Raw genomic sequence first — 14853 nt, forward strand, 5'->3', positions numbered from 1 at the left:
CTAAGCCCGTGCGCCACAGCTACTGAGCCTGCACTCTAGAGCCCGTGAGCCACAACTACTGAGCTTGCGTGCCACAACTACTGAAGCCCACGTGCCTAGAACCCGTGCTCCACAACAAGAGAAGCCACCGCAATGAGAAGCCCGCGCACCACAAGGAAGAGTAGCCCCCTCTCGCAGCAACTAGAGAAAAGCCCGTGCATAGCAAAGAAGACCCAACGCAGCCAAAAATAAATAAATAAATAAAATTTAAAAAAAAAAAAAAAAGACAAGGTGTTCCTACAGACACAAAGAGCACAGGTAAACCACACCACACCACTGAGTCTCACAAGGCAGTCCTCCTCAACCACAACTGTACTCGCAAGACTTTTAAGCTTTACGAACTTTAGAGCTGAGCAGTGTTGTCCATGCAAAGGGAAATTACAAGATAAAATACAATGGAAATGGCTAATTGGATTGTAAATATTCAACAATAAGGGTAGATATAATTTATGTAAATAAGTACATTCTTAAAATAGTTTCAAGAGATCAACAGTGTTTAAATCAAACCTAAACACTACCTTCTTTGTTGACAAAATGGTTTCTTGAACAAATTACCACCATCAAGAAAACATGATTATAGCACATCAGTTTTACCATAATTATCATGCCTACATCACTCAGAGTTTCCAATGTGGATAAGCCTTTAAATACCACTGCCCACTAAAATGGAAACTCCTGCAGCGGAACACAAGCCCTCTACTAAAATGAAGGCCCCGAGGGCTGGGATCTCAGGATCTTTCTCTTTTTTTCACTGCTATGTTCCCAGCATCTAGACTGGCACATAAGGGGCACCAGAAAAATATTTACTGAATGAGTGTTGTTAGATCATCTGGCCTAATACCCTCATTTTATCTTATCAACAAGGAAACTGAGGCTCAGAAAGACTAGAATATTTGCCTGAGATCACAAAGCCAGGTGGGCAAAGCCAAAAACAGAAAGAACTACAGTTTCCCAAACTCAAGCAATGCTCATTCCACTAAGCTTTAATTACAAATACCTAAAATCCATCGTTAGTATAGCCATATAACATACTAAGAAAAGACCTCTCTACTTATCAGCAACCAAAAAGAACCCTTCTGTGAACAGCCAGCCCATTAGACAGTCATGTGGTTTTGACACAATTACCACGTTGGCATGCTCCATCTGGGTTGACAGAAGTGTTCATTATTGTAACAGCTCCATGAGAAAAAAGCATGCATCATTTAACACACAACCAAGCAGAAAACCATCATCAATAGAGGATCAGCACTGTTTAGGTAAGGAGCTGTGTTATGTGAAACTATTCTTTCTTCTGATGCTTAAAAAAGGAGGTAAGTTCCAAGGTGCTGTCACTACCACTAGCTTAAACCACCTACCCAGTAACATTATGCTGCTGAAAGCGCTAGCCCTTAATCAGAGTACAACGGCAAGCAAAGCCAGGCAAGAAGATACATACACAACTCTAGACATTCATACAAAAAACTCCAAGCAAGAAGTTCATGCTAATGATTGGGTCCAGATGTTTCCTTAAAACCTTGAGAGAACCAGTGCTACTCTAAGAGACCTCACTGTGAATAAAATCCCTGAACAGGGTAGGTGCTGCTGCCAGCTGAGTGGCTCCCATCCTCTGCTGAGATCACAAGCAACAGGAGGTCTTTGATTTCTATCAACAGAGCTCAATCCATTCGTTAGGGGACTGAAGATTTACAAAAGGGGGAAATAGCGCATTTCTAAACTTGAAAATGCAGGTATGGAGAGAGGCTTTCCTTTGAGTTTTGAGGCAGGAACAAAACTGTGTAACAAATAACAATTAAACTTAAAAAATACTGGCAACGTGTACACAGTTCCAATTCGGTCATTTTCCACTCTGACAAATCCTGTTTTTATCCGTCGTGTGACCGGGCAGAGAATATGGTGAGCCACTTTCTGATACCTACGATCACTTGCTTATGTTCATCTCCCCAAACAGCCTGTATCCCAAGAAAAGGTCTTTTTAATAGCCCCACGACCTTCCCTTAAAGCGCCGACTGTGAGAGAAACAAAACAGCTACCCCAAGAAAGGAATGATTCAGCAACCACCTTACTCTACTTAGGAAGTAATAAGAGTGATGCTTCTCAAATAACAGCCAACATGTTTTTTAAAAGGGAAGGAGGGAAAAGGAGGAGGAGGAGGAGGAGGAGGAGGAAAGGGAGGAAACAGGAAAAAGAAATATCTGGAGAGGGAGAAGGAATAACAAAAACAGGCCGACTGAGAGCTGACTGCAAGTAATTCCTCTCCCTTGTATGTTTATTTTTCTTAAGTGTCAAAAGGTCTAGAAAATACTATATCCCATATCCAAATAAGTACAACTACATTCCAAAGGGACTATTTGCTAGTTTAAATTATCTATATGGTGAGCATAAACAAGAGTTATTTTTTAAATAATTCAATGCTGCCCACGCTAGTTACCTTAATAACACATTATATCGCTTGTTTGGTTTCTTTAAAGGGTAAAGGACCTCTAAGAGAGATAGAACTATTTCTATAAAGATATAAGCAAACATCTGGTTTAAATTAAACCCACATACACAAAAGATATGAACTGTAGCCCTTTGCTAATTCAAATCTAGGCAGGATCGGGTTACATTCAGAGCATGAATTTCCTCCAACTTTTCTACTTTTTAACGGAACTCAAATTTTGTTCAGCTTCTCTCGCTTTGCCCCTGCGTGCCAGTGGAGGCTGGCTCCAGGTCAGGCCACAAGGTAATGGTCTGCTCGTCTAGGGCAATCATGGTAGTTCCCTTCCCTTTGCCAAAAAGACATGTAAAAAGTCTGCTGGTGGGCTCCTGGAAGGATTCCTCCTTCTAAAAAGAGCCATGAGACGGCCCCTCTTCTTCCTCTGAACCCTATATACATGATTCCTGGAAAGGCTGTTACCATCTTGAATAATCCATGAGAGGTGAAGGTCTAAAGACAACGTAACATATAGTAGAGGGCATTGGCCAGAGGGTCGCAGAGAAGAGAACCAGCCCACTGCGCATGCTACACGTGGCCAGGTCCAGCGTCCAGCGTTTGAGCTTCCTGTTATGTGAAATAACATACTCCCCTACAGTTTAAATGATTAAGCCGGGGGTGCAGTTACTTGCAGCCACTATTAGCCTCTGTGTAACCTGAGCAAGCGTTAGAAAATAAGCCCTAAGAAACTGGGAGCACATGCAGAACCATCTCAGGTAATTATTACCCCCCCCCTGCATTTTATGGCCCTCACGCCTAAGAGCCATGAAATGTTCCACTTTTTTCAGATGCTCAGTTTTTAAAAACCTAGTATTTGAGTTAATGTTAGTGAGATAAACCATTAATTCTTCATTCTAACAACTCTAAATAAAAATGAAACAAATAAACTATCTTAGAGTTCAAAGTGTAAGGTTCCCCTCCTTCATATATTAGAGAGGACGGTATATGAAAACCAAGGCAGGGCTTCGCTGGTGGCGCAGTGGTTCAGAATCCTCCTGCCAATTCAGGGGAGACAGGTTCAAGCCCTGGTCTGGGAAGATCCCACATGCCACGGAGCAACTAAGCCCGTGAGCCACAACTACTGAGCCTGCGCTCTAGAGCCCACAGCCACAACTACTGAGCCCGTGTGCCACAACTACTGAAGCCCACGCGCCTTAGAGCCCGCGCACCGCAATGAAGAGTAGCCCCCGCTCGCCCCAACTAGAGAAGGCCCGTGCGCAGCAACGAAGACCCAACACAGCCAAAAATAAATAAAAATTTTAAAAAAAAGAAAACCAAGGCATTATTCTCCACAATGTCCAAGTCAAATAACACCCAAGATAATTGCTAACAATATTATTTGTTAATAGCAAGTCCCTGCTGCTCTCATCAAGAATCAAGTCAAGAAAGAAATCTGTGCCAGGCAGTCTCCTCCACAAGCAACTAGGTCATCCTAGGAAGAGCTGCCCTTTCCTGGAGCTCAGTACACCAGAGGCTGTACATAAATCGTCAAGGATCCCAATACTGCACATCATTCTCATAATCAAAATGCATATAAACCTTGTCACCTTGGGCACTCTGACAGCACACCCTCACCAAGGTGACAGAGACATCCAGAACACTGCTGGCTCTTCATTAATCAACTATGCGCACTGAGTTGTATGGTCAGAATTACTGATGAACTGCATTTGCTCAAATTCCTTCTCTCAGATGGGGCCCTGATTTTTGTAGAGGCCAGAGCTGGAGCCACATTCTTTGCATGCAAAACGAACTAATCTTTGGATAAAATAACATGATGGTTTGGAGATGAAGTCTGGGAGCTAAGCAGACCAGGATTAGAATTCCAGCTCTGTTTCATACTAGCCACATAACCACGGACAAGTTATTTAGCTTCACTGAGTCTCAGCTTCCTCATAAGCAAAACAGGGATATTAATATGTACCTGCCGGGTGGCTCTAAGGATTAATTTGATGCTATGCATAAAGTGCCTGGCACATAATAAATTCATAATAAATGGCGGGCCACTCTTATCATATAGGGATTCTATAAAAGAAGGGACTGTATCTGTTTCTTCACTAATGGTAGTGATAGCATTAAGAGTAAGGACAGAAATAACAATAAATAATGATAATATCAGCTATCGGTTGAGCACTATTCTAGAGACTTTGCATGTAGCAATTCCTTTAATTCACAACCCTCTGAGGTAGGAACAAAATTACTCCCACGTTGCAGATGAAGAAGGTAAAAGGAGGATAAATAACATGAGCAGAGCCACACAACCGATAAATGGAAGAGCCAGGATCCAAACCCAGGCCATGCAGCTCCAGAGACCTTAGGCAATCCTGCCACCAATCCCAAACAACTTCACTGTTGTATAACCAGCACCTATAGCATAATTCCTTAAAGTTCATTATTTGCTGACAAACAAAAACCAATAAGCTATTACTACCATTTGGTACTTTACAATCCTAAGCAACATGTTCTAATTGAGCCCCTGATAAGTTTTACCCTCTTTCAGGATGTGGGTTATATCACTATCTTAGCCCCTTCCTTCAAAACAAATGTTTTTTGAGGACTTTCATAGCATATGTACCAGATATCAGTAATACAGATGAAAGAAGCCTAGTGGGGGACAGAGGTACCAATATTAGCATTCACATATATTTAAACCACTTGTCACAATTCAGAAATTTTGGTAATTTAGATTTAGAAATTAGTTTTGAAAAGCGGACATGGTTTTCTTTAAAACTACCACTGTCATCTCTTCAGGAAGTCACACATGGGAAAGCCTGGTTAAACACTCATAAAATACAAATAGGCATCATGCTTTTTAAGGAGCACTTAATTCTCACACTCAATTGTATTTGCTAGAAACATGTTTGCTCTCTAGCAAAACTTAAGTAATTTGAATAAAAAGCCAAATAAAATAGTCCTGATTATAAATTCCCTCAACATCAGAAACTCCAAAACAAAATTAAGTAGGCTAGGCTGACCAACCCCCCGCAATAGGGAAAAAAGTGGCTACTGGATGAGTACAGAGTTAACAAGAAGAAAAGAAATACAAGGGACACATGAACCCATGACAAGATGCTTACCACACCCATAGTAAAATAAATACAAGCTAAAAATTCAGAATGGAAAAATCCAAAAGCTCAATTATGTAATCATTGAGCAAGACTATGGCAACAGAGGCATTCTCAGATAGTTGCCAGTAAAAGAGTAAAATTATGTGCAGATGATTCACTATAACACTGCTTGTAACAGCAAAAGATCAATGTCCATCAATAGGTGACATTATGCTACATTCATATGACAGAATACTATGCAGCTATAAAGAAATAAAAAGAGGAAGGTTTCCACTCCTGTTATAGAAATATCTCCAAGTTATCATGTTAAGCACAGAAAGCAAGATTCAGAGAGCCCATGTGATATGCTACACCTTGTGGGTTGAAACCAAGTGTGTGGGAGGTATAAATATGTGAACCCACATGCACATGTTTGCCCCTATATGCATACAGAAAACAGCAGTGATTATGGGGAATGGTGGTTGACCCTGGGTAGATGAGGTACAAAGGAGCAGATATGGAGACAAAATTTTCACTGAGCAGAAGTTTGCACAAACTGAAGCACGTAACCACTTTATTAGGAAGGCAATACTTATGCATTAAAGTATCTTACATGTTAAGTGAACCCAGCACGAGTGGTCGGCTTCCTTGGAGACAACCCGAATGCCACATTGCCACAAGTGATGGTGTCACCTTGCCCTGTCACATAGTTCTGGCCTCAGAACAGTCTGGGTGCAAAAGCCTTCCAGTCTATTCCAGCTTAGCAGCAGCATTAACATAACCTAAAATAAAACTGATTTCCTGGCATATGATGTTTAAGATTATCTCTATATCCTCAAAGAAACCGATTTCTGCTAACCTCCGATTCAGCATACTTCACAAACCCACCTCTTATCCTGTACAGACTGCTCTCCAAAGTGGGACAAGCTCAAAACCTAAGCTTTTAGAGCAGCCAGACATCTTTTAAGAAGTATATCAAGTGGGCTTCCCTGGTGACGCAGTGGTTGAGAGTCCACCTGCCGATGCAGGGGACACAGGTTCGTGCCTGTGGGCACGAACGTACGCCCGCGTACTGCAAAAAAAAAAAAAAAAAAAAAAAAAGAAGTATATCAAGTATCTATTAAAAAAAAAAAACAACAACTTAAGAGTTTCCTAATAGTGCCTTAGGAAACCTTGCTAGCTTTTTATCCTCCTTCTCCTCAGCGTGGAGTTAAAACAAAAAGCTGCCTTTTGCTAACAGTAATACTGCTGCCTACGCAGGTAGGCCAAAAAGATTATTCCTAAATTCTCTGCTGGAGGAGGTGGAACAGGGAACTTGGAAACAGATGTCTCTGAAAGTTGAGGAAATGTTTTCAAAGGAGGGTAAAACAGAATGGGAAGATTCTTACTAAATTCCTAAGCTGGTCACACACAAACATCTCCAATCTTGGTCAGCAGTTTCCTCATTTATAGGGAAAGGCAGGAAAAAAATTGGCTTGACCAGCACGAGGATGTCATGTTTCCTGTCCACACCCCTTCCCCGCCCAGGATCTGCTCCTCTACTCCCATGAAGGGGGGAATCTTCTCTGCAGATGAGTAACTGCATGTTCCCAGTGTGCTGTTGTTATGCAGCCGGTGGCTTCTCGATGTCTTTTGTGATGTTTCTAGCGTTCGGGGAGCATTTCTTTGGACCACTATCATTAAACAGAACATTCTAGAGAGAAGAAAAATACACTTATGTGCAGTTTCTTCTGATGATGTCATAACCAGGCTCAAAACAGAGCAAAAACACCACCAAAATTCCCTCCTGGTGGTTATAGATACGAAGGAGTATACTTCGTCTGAGCTCATCCCACAACTACCTTCTGCATGGGATCCCTACTCAGTCCCATTGGTAAACTCACTTAGTATCAAGTGGTAATCTACAACCAATCTAATACTATTTTTCTATGAATCGAACTCTAAATTCTTTAGCTAAAAAATAACAGCGGGGCTTCCCTGGTGGCACAGTGGCTGGGAGTCCGTCTGCCGATGCAGGGGACACGGCTTCGTGCCCCGGTCCGGGAAGATCCCACATGTCGCGGAGCGGCTGGGCCCGTGAGCCATGGCCGCTGGGCCTGCGCGTCCGGAGCCTGTGCTCCGCAACGGGAGAGGCCACAGCAGTGAGAGGCCTGCGTACCGCAAAAAATAAATAAATAAATAACAGCGGTTCGGTTCGGCAGGCTTTTCCCAAATAAGCTAACGACAAATCCACCAAGGTTAACTGCACAGGACAAATGCACAGGCTGCAGACGCTGCACTTTAATAGGTCATAAGACAAAAGCCTGTCAGACTCAATCAACTCCCCACACTATGACAAGGCCACCAGGCTGGAGCCTACACTGATCTTGTGCTTTCAAATCCTCTTCTCCATAAGCTTTAGAACGCTGCAGTTGACAGGCGTAAATATCTAAACCTTGTCAAAAAATAGAATTCACTTTTTAAGTTTTGGTCGTTAGCTCTTCTACCATTTTACAATATTTACAGCACTGCCAAAGAGTTATGTCAACGCATAGCATGTATTTTTAAAATATGCAACTATAAACTGAACGATTTTTCTCGCTTAGGTAAGCAGATCCCAGTGTTGATGCCAGCCTTCCAGCTGGTCAGCAAAAAGTGCCATAGACTGTTAGCGTGTGGACCCTACAAGCCTGGTATGATAAAAGCAACTTTCACCAGGCGGGAAAAGCTGTAACTACAATGGAATTACAGACATGCCATTTGGAATGCTTAAAAACTTTTTTCCCTCAAGTAGTTCTACTGTGAGCATTGGTTTAATTCAAAACTACTCAGCAAAAGTTTCAAATAACTACTTTTTAGGTGGGGCTGGCCAGGACAAGTTTTTACTTTGGCTAAATATATTTGTTTCTTTGGAGGTAAGATTCTCAAAATTCAACGTCTGTAAACGTGATTTGGCAGAGGAGTCTGTTGGAGAATATGCCAGGCATTCAACCCTTGGACTCCACCAAAAATTTCAAGCCAACAAAATGTCAAAGTTTAAAATTTCCCTTTCCAACGTTGTGATCCAGCTATGACGTTGAACTATAGGTCATCAATACACCATACAATGTGCAATGGAACACTCCAAAGGAGATGGTCCACAGGGGAGGTGTGGGTACTATGAATGGCTATCCAGATCATCAGCATCAACTCCACAGTCATCTATTCCCTCCCCAGCTGCCAATAATGTGAAGAGACAATTCTTTGTTGAACCTAAAAATAGAAAACTTAAACTTCACAAGGATACATGCACCCCCCCAAAAAAATACTAGGTAATTACCTCAGTCTTATAAAAACATTCCCTGCAGTGTCAACAATAAAGAAGGAACTTACAGAGGTCATCTGGCCATCACAGTAGTACTGCTTTTCACTTTGTTAGAAAGTAGCATCGAAACAAGGTTCTTTCTGAAGGAAGGTTGTTAGACTGGTAAAGTATATCAAGAAAAAGCATGAAGATGATTTTTTCTAAGTCTGGATGCTTGAATCTGGGCAACACAGTGAGTTTTCACATTTCTTCAACGTGACAACAGATTAAATATTCAGTAAAAGATGTTGATACCTATTATTCAATTAATATTTACTTAGGCTGTGACAGCATTAAAACGATATACAATTCTTGATAGTTCTTAATGGCCACTAATCTGCAGATGCTAAAAAACAAATTTAAATCTCTGCTAGCCACAATACATTTTTTTAATCAAAGGAGTTAGTTTATAAAATGCTTCCTCTTCATGCTAATTAAAATCTATCATCCTTTAACATGTTAAAAAAAATAACTGTACACTATTAACCTTACATAGTCCTCACTGTGCTTTAAGAATAATTAACTTTTGTATAGTATACTGTACCACTGAACAAATCAATAGTGAAACAGCAGGGCAAATATATAAAACCAGCTGGCTTCATTATTCTCATAGGTCAAACCTAAAAAAGCAATTATGTTCAAGATAACCTGACAAAATTCAACACTTGAATTTTGCAAATAAATGGTCTAAAAATACATACGTACGTTTCACAGTGCTTGGTTCAAATATAACTGAACATATTCCCTTGCCAGACAGTACACATAATCAGATTCCATCTACTCTGTACATTACTATTATCCAAATTTTCAGTCTCCTAGATACTGACAGTCCCAAAGGCAAACTTTCTTCAAAAGCAAAAACAAACAAGCATGTATCACCAAACCTAACTGCTACAACAGAAATTTCCTAAAAATCTCCCCCTTCAAATACATACTCAGATTTTTTAAAAGTACATTGAGCCCGTTGTCTGCTGTTCCCTGTCATTAGAAGACTGGAAAGCTGATAGAAATCCAGCTTCTAACAGCTTAATGAGCAAGGCCGGCCCCACCCAGGCCAGACCCTGCTGGAAAAGGGCATGCTCAGTAGGAAAGCCCAGCTAGGTTCCAAGTTACTTCATTCCTCAGCTAGAAAATCCACACGGGCCAAAGAAAAAGTCATCCTCCTGCTGCCTGTTCTACCCACTAAAGGAAGTTTTTTGGTTTTTTGCTTGTTTAATAATATACTGCCTTTCCCCATCAGCAGCTTTTTTCAAAAATTTTATTTATTTATTTATTTATTTTGGCTGTGTTGGGTCTTGGTTTCTGTGCAAGGGTTTTCCCTAGTTGCGGCAAGCGGGGGCCACTCTTCATCGCGGTGCGTGGGCCTCTCACTGTCGCGGCCTCTCTTGTTGTGGAGCACAGCCTCCAGACGTGCAGGCTCAGTAGTTGTGGCTCACGGGCCCAGCTGCTCCGCGGCATGTGGGATCTTCCCAGACCAGGGCTCGAACCCGTGTCCCCTGCACTGGCAGGCAGATTCTCAACCACTGTGCCACCAGGGAAGCCCAAGGAAGAAGAACATTTTACATAAAGAATAGTTTTAACGGTACAATTGTAATCCTATGATTATAATTGCTTACTATTCTACTGCTAGGAATTTTTTCCTCGTTTTTTTTTGTATCGTGTTTACACTGCTTTGGGTTTGCACCCCTCAACTTTGTTCTTATTTCATGTCATTTAAATCCACCCATAAATAGACACCAAAAGTACTGATACATGTGTACCACGTATAGTCTAATCATCTTTATTTATAAACTGATATATACATTTTGGTATTGAAAAACCATTCAAATATATAGATATTTCATTTTTAAATACCGAAAACTGGATTTTGATTCATTTGTAAAAGAATTTGCTTATTCATTCACACAATATTTAAATGGAGGCTCATTTTAACCTAGATTTATAGGTATCATGATATAGTTACAAAGTTGATAAATCCCTGTTTTATTATACTGTCATCCTAAATTGAGCAATGATGGATACAAAAGGTAATCCTACATTCATCTGTCATATGAATACAACTACATATGGAAGCAAAAATTTAAAGTCACTAAAGGAAAATATTTATTTTAAGATTCAGGTCAGGGCTTCCCTGGTGGCACAGTGGTTGAGAGTCCGCCTGCCGATGCAGGGGACGCGGGTTCGTGCCCCGGTCCTGGAAGATCCCACATGCCGCAGAGCGGCTGGGCCCGTGAGCCATGGCCACTGAGCCTGCGCTCCGCAACGGGAGAGGCCACAACAGTGAGAGGCCTGCATACCGGAAAAAAAAAAAAAAAAGATTCAGGTCAGAGAGATCTGAAAAACAACCTATCTTCCTTTATTCTACAATACCAACACCACCCCCTTTACATTTCCACAATTTAAATTCTGCTTGTTTTTTCCCTCCGTAATAGATATTTACATTAACAAATCAGGACCAAGACAGTCAGACCCTTTATGGCTGGATCCACGTATGCATTTGTATAACTTGACCCTGCTACCATACCATACTGCTCCCCTAACAAGCAATTCTTAAGTCAATGAGTATTATATGTACACATTCACCTACCGGTCTTTAAAAAAACAAAAAAGATGTCTTTTTATTACAAATAAAACACATTAGATATTTAAATAAACAAGATATCACTCGTAGAGAAAAGGTAAGGTTTGCTTTACAGGAACTTAATGAAAATATGTTTCAGTAGCAGCTCTGAAGAGATTAACCTCTGTCAAAATGAAAAAACATAAAATTTAAATTTAAAAAGTCATTCTATATAATGGAAGTAAACTTCACTATCCACCCACCACAAAGTTTTCACTGGTTCACAAAAGGGCAATTTGGTGAGTTTTTTAGTAGAGCCCATTTTATTCAATTCAAAGTATCTTTTATTCAGACTGTATTCCTCCTACATTGTTTAGATGTTGTCTTTTTTTCAATAAAAACTGCAGTAGAATGGCAGATTTACTTCAACATGCTTACTTGGAAAAATACTGGCTCCAAACCTTTTTCTAAAATGTATTGCTCCACAGAATGCAAGTCTCAGAACTACTGACATTAGCACTGGATCCAGTGAAGCTGACATTGGTAGATCTCTACAATCTGTCCTAGGCATCTCTCATCACCCCTGTGCCTCCTGCATTCCTAACTCCCCTACTTCCATCGACTGAACTGCATCCCCCCAAAATTCATGTATTGAAGCACTAACCCTCAAAGTGATAGTATCTGGAGATGGGACCTTTGAGAGAGAATTAGATTTAGATGAGGTCATAAGGGTAGGGTCATCGTGATGGAATTAGCAGCCTAAGAAGGGACACCAGACAGGTTTGCTCATTCTCTCTCGCTCTCTCTTGCTCTCTCATCTCGCCATGTAAGGACACAGAGATTAGGTAACCACCTAAAGCCAAGAAGGAGGTGTCCACCAGAAACTGACCAAGCTGGCTCTTTGATCTTGGACCTCCAGCCTCCAGAAGCTTGAGAAATAGACTTGCTGTTTAAGCAAGAGAGTATATGGCATTTTGTTATGGAAGGCCCAAGCTGACTAAGGCATCTACTTTCTTTTTTTTTTTTTTTTTCCTGCGGTACGCGGGCCTCTCACTGTTGTAGCCTCTCCTGTTGTGGAGCACAGGCTCCAGATGCGCAGGCTCAGCGGCCATGGCTCACGGGCCCAGCCGCTCCGCAGCATGGGGGAATCCTCCCAGACCGGGGCACGAACCCGTGTCCGCTGCATCGGCAGGCGGACTCTCAACCACTGCGCCACCAGGGAAGCCCCTACTTTCTTAATTATAGAACCCAATGCTCAAGGTCCTCTGCTGGCTTCAATCCTGCCCATAAGACATCAGAAGCTCATTGTTCGAGCAAAGGTTAAGAGAATTAAGACAGAAGGTGAGTTCTGTGGCACTATGTTTTGGAAAAAGAACAAACCATTAATACAGTGGATAATAGAGAACCCAGAGGGCTTCCCTGGTGGCGCAGTGGTTGAGAGTCCGCCTGCCGATGCAGGGGACACGGGTTTGTGCCTCGGTCTGGGAGGATCCCGCATGCCGCGGAGCAGCTGGGCCCGTGAGCCATGGCTGCTGATCCTGTGCGTCTGGAGCCTGTGGTCTGCAACAGGAGAGGCCACAACACTGAGAGGCCCGCGTACCGCCCCCCCCCCCCAAAAAAAAAGAGAGAGAGAACCCAGAGAATTTAAATGAGTTTCCAAACTCATATACCCAATAAGTGGTAGAGCCAGAATTTACACCAATTTGGTCTGCTTCAAAGCCAATACTAGTGGCGCTAGTGATATAGTGGGGAGCATAGTTACCTTCCAAAGCCAATGCACTTTTCTACCAATGCTGCATTACCTCAATTTCAACACCCTTGCTTTCCAAATGAGTAAATTAAACCCAAAGAAGTGAAATAACTTATAAATAAGGTTACTCAGTGGGTTACTGGCAGAGAAGTTACTGAATACAAATGAGGTCCAGTGTCATTTAAATTATTTCCAATAAGATTTTTAACATGTTAAAGTACATAAAATACTTATGCTGAAACATCCACAAATGTCTAAATACAAAAAATCGTTCATATGAACGTGTATCCATTACATCTGTCTTAGAAAGATCCTAAATAGCCTTGTTTTGACACTGTTTTGTTGCTCCATTAAAAAGGGAAATTAGACGTTTATCCTCAGAATTTTTTAAGTATTCAAGGGAGTTGGCGGGGGGGGGTGGGGGGGGTATTTTTTTCCTATATTTGTATATGTGAGTTTGATGTGTAAATAGAATCAAACCCAGTATCATAATTTCTTGACTTTTTAAAAGTGTCCTGGGTCTTCCCTGGTGGTCCAATGGTTAAGACTCCGCACTCCCAAGGCAGGGGGCCCGGGTTCGATCCCTGGTCAGGGAACTAGATCCCGCATGCGGCAACTAAAAGAGACCACACACAGCAACGAAGATCCCACGTGCCACAACTAAGACCCAGTACAGCCAAATGAATAAGTAAGTAAGTAAGTAAATAAATAAATATGTCCTACTTCCTGCCTTGGAGGGAAAGGAACGGAACTGAATAAGATGTGGAGGATGGAATAACCTGATGGTCACTCAAAGCTCCAAAACCATAAGGGACACAAACTCTGTGCGGAAAATAAAGTTCTCAGTGTCACAGAAAGACAATGAGGAAGATGGTTCCTTTCAGTCTCCCACCTTTATTCATCCAGCCTCCATTTGAGAAGCAATCATCATCTGTCAAACCAGAAAAAAAGCAAACACAACTTTCTGGCACAACCCTAAAATAACCTAAAAAGTACTGCAAAAAATTAAAAAACTACCCCTCTGTTTTTGACTCCACTGATTTTACAGAGAATCCAACCTTCCTATATACCAATCATCATGCAAGACTATCCTTCCTGAATAAACATGGAGAAAAGTTTCATGACTCTCTCAATCTGGATGAACTTCAACTGGTCTACGGAATTTTCTAACAGTCCATGTTTCATAGGATCATTGCTATCTGGTGTCAACAAAAGAGAAAAAAACAAACCAAACAAAAAACAAAACAACCACTACACTAGTTCCACGGCTTCTATGCCAAAGTTATCTTTTGACCACACAGCACCGCAGTTTAACTTCTCTCAGGCTCTAAACCCAGAATAATTTGCACAACTGCACATGAGCCACTCACAAAGTCTCTTTTCTACCACATTTTGTAAAATGTAACATTAGAAAGTATGACAGATTTATGAGACTCTGGGAAAGAAAAGTTCTGTATGACCCCAGATTTTTACAGGGGGTTTAGAGAGAGAGCAGGAACAGGTACAGGAGGGAAGAAAAAGAACAAAGGAAATGGTGGTTGGGAATCTCTAAAAAGTTAATGTTTTGAAACCATCTAAAAAGTGTTAGGACAAAGCAATAACTAATCTACCCCCCCCCCTTTTTTTTTACTTCAAAACTCAAAAGCATCACTATTAGAATTACAC

The 14853-nt window shown here is 41.4% G+C and overlaps 1 protein-coding gene across 50 annotated transcripts in view; it reads right to left on the reverse strand.

Moving 5' to 3' along the window:
- Positions 1-14853, reverse strand: part of EPB41L2 (erythrocyte membrane protein band 4.1 like 2) — a 392946-nt gene that overhangs the window by 294347 nt on the left and 83746 nt on the right. For 2 of the 50 annotated variants that reach the window (XM_067010786.1, XM_067010753.1), the window contains exon 1: positions 9814-9898. The exons of the other annotated variants lie outside the window; for them this stretch is intronic. The gene's annotated coding sequence lies outside the window, so the exon portion shown is untranslated. Of the gene's footprint in view, positions 1-9813; positions 9899-14853 lie in introns of those variants that run through there. 50 annotated transcript variants of the gene reach the window in all.

The sequence above is a fragment of the Kogia breviceps genome, chromosome 13, assembly GCF_026419965.1.
Source record: "Kogia breviceps isolate mKogBre1 chromosome 13, mKogBre1 haplotype 1, whole genome shotgun sequence".
Classification (NCBI taxonomy): domain Eukaryota; kingdom Metazoa; phylum Chordata; class Mammalia; order Artiodactyla; family Physeteridae; genus Kogia; species Kogia breviceps.